The sequence below is a fragment of the Sinocyclocheilus grahami genome, unplaced genomic scaffold (genome assembly GCF_001515645.1).
Source record: "Sinocyclocheilus grahami isolate Dianchi unplaced genomic scaffold, SAMN03320097.WGS_v1.1 scaffold1413.1, whole genome shotgun sequence".
Taxonomy (NCBI): Eukaryota; Metazoa; Chordata; class Actinopteri; order Cypriniformes; family Cyprinidae; genus Sinocyclocheilus; species Sinocyclocheilus grahami.
Genome location: NW_015506592.1, coordinates 32,730 through 35,457, shown reverse-complemented (window position 1 = coordinate 35,457; position 2,728 = coordinate 32,730).

Genomic DNA, 2,728 nt, shown 5'->3' with positions numbered 1-2,728 from the left:
TCTGCATTTGGTCTAAGCTTTAGTCTTTGGGGGTCTGGTATTGATCAGGATTTTTGGCGGTGTGAAATTGGTCTAGGAATTAGCCTTTGGGATCTGTACTTGGTCTTGGCTTTAGTCTTTGAGGGTCCAGTACTGGTCTAGGATTTAGTCTTTGAGGGTCTGGTATCAGTCTTGGCTTTAGTCTTTGGGGGTCCTGTATTGGTCTCTTCTTTAGTCTTTGGGGGTCTGGTTTTGGTCTAAGCTCTAGTCTTTGGGGATCTGGTACTGGACTAGGCTTATCTTTGGGGTCTGTTATTGGTCTAAATTTTAGTGTTTGGGGCTTTGGTATTGGTCTACATTTATGGGGGTCTGCATTTGGTCTAGGCTTTAGTCTTTGGGGGTCCGGAATTGGTCTAGGCTTTAGAAAGTGTGTTATTGATCTGGGTTTTTTACATTTAGTCATTTAGCAGACACTTTTATCCAAAGCGATTTACAAATGAGGACAATGGAAGCAATCAAAATCAACAAAAGAGCAATGATATGCAAGTGCTATAACAAGTCTCAGTTAGCCTAATGCAGTACACGTAGCAACTAAATAATTATATAATAAATAAAAAGAAAACGAGTCTAAAAGAGGCAAGTTTTTAAAAGAATAGAATTAGAATAGAGAGTGCTAGAGTTAGAGAGTCAAATAAAGATGGAAGAGATGTGTTTTTAGTCGATTCTTGAAGATGGCTAAGGACTCAGCTGCTGGGATTGAGTTGGGCAGGTCATTCCACCAGGAGGGAACATTTAATTTAAAAGTCTGTGAAAGTGATTTTGTGCCTCTTTGGGATGAACAATAAAGCGATGTTCACTTGCAGAACGCAAGCTTCTAGAGGGCACACACGTCTGAAGTAATGAATTTAGGTAAAGGGGTGCAGAGCCAGTGGTGGTTTTGTAGGCAAACATTAATGCCTTGAATTTTATGCGAGCAGCTATTGGTAGCCAGTGCAAATTGATAAACAGAGGTGTGACATGCATTTTTTTCGGCTCATTAAAGGGTACCTATTATGCAAAATTCACTTTTACATGTTGTTTGAATATAAAGGTGTGTTGGCAGTGTGTGTACACAACCACCCTATAATGATAAAAATCCACCCGCTCCTTTTTTAATCTCTAGAAATCATGAGCAGTGTCTCAGATCGTACTGATCACAGAATCCGTAAAGTGTGACATCACACTTCACCAGCCCCACCCACGATAGTTGACTGACACAGCCGTATAAGCCATGACCCCGCCCTGAGTGAGCCGCACAAACACTATCTGCCATGTTTATCTTCACATCAGCACATTTAAAAGCAGCATTCAAGTAAGAAATGTCTTCTTATTAGAGCTATAGAAGTTGTTCAGTGATTTTTTGCTTTTATTTTATTGTTTGGGTCATATTAACAGCGTAGACCCAAACAGCGGTCAGTATAAGTACTATATATTATGCTGCAGTCACTTAATACACCGATCTAATATAGACATTACATTTCTTTCCCAGCTGTTTAACTTCACAGACAATGGACTGTGTTTTTGTAACTTAAGCGTGTTTTAACATAAACTTGGCGGGGAGCAGCAGCTCATTTGCATTTAAAGAGAAATGGACTAAAACAGCCTGTTTTTGCTTCCACTCAAAATAGGCATTTTCAAAATTATATAATAAATGATCTGTGGGGTATTTCAAGCTGAAATTTCACAAACACATTCTGGGGACGCCTGATGTTTATAATACATCATATAAAAAGGGGCATAATAGGTGCCCTTTAAAAATTAATCTTGCTGCCACGTTCTGGATTAATTTAAGGTCTGGTATTGGCCTAGACTTTTGGGGGTCTGATATTGGTCTAGGAATTAGCCTTTGAGATCTGTAGTTGGTCTTGGCTTTAGTCTTTGAGGGTCCGGTATCGGTCTAGGCTTTAGTCTTTGGGAGTCCGGTATCGGTCTAGGCTTTAGTCTTTGAGGGTCTGGTATCGGTCTAGGATTTAGTCTTTGGGGGTCTGGTATCAGTCTAGGATTTCGTCTTTGAGGGTCCGGTATCGGTCTAGGCTTTAGTCTTTGGGGGTCTGGTATCAGTCTAGGCTTTAGTCTTTGAGGGTCCGGTATCGGTCTAGGCTTTAGTCTTTGGGGGTCCGGTATCGGTCTAGGCTTTAGTCCTTGAGGGTCTGGTATTGATTTGGATTTTTGGGGGTCTGAAATTGGTCTAGGAATTAGCCTTTGGGATCTGTACTTAGTCTAGGCTTTAGTCTTTGGGGGTCCGGTATCGGTCTAGGCTTTAGTCCTTGAGGGTCTGGTATTGATTTGGATTTTTGGGGGTCTGAAATTGGTCTAGGAATTAGCCTTTGGGATCTGTACTTAGTCTAGGCTTTAGTCTTTGGGGGTCCGGTATCGGTCTAGGCTTTAGTCCTTGAGGGTCTGGTATTGATTTGGATTTTTGGGGGTCTGAAATTGGTCTAGGAATTAGCCTTTGGGATCTGTACTTAGTCTAGGCTTTAGTCTTTGGGGGTCCGGTATCGGTCTAGGCTTTAGTCCTTGAGGGTCTGGTATTGATTTGGATTTTTGGGGGTCTGAAATTGGTCTAGGAATTAGCCTTTGGGATCTGTACTTAGTCTAGGCTTTAGTCTTTGGGGGTCCGGTATCGGTCTAGGTCCAGTATTGGTCTACAGTAGGCTTTAGAAGGTGTGTTATTGATCTGGGTTTTTTAAAGGTCTGGTATTGGTGGGGG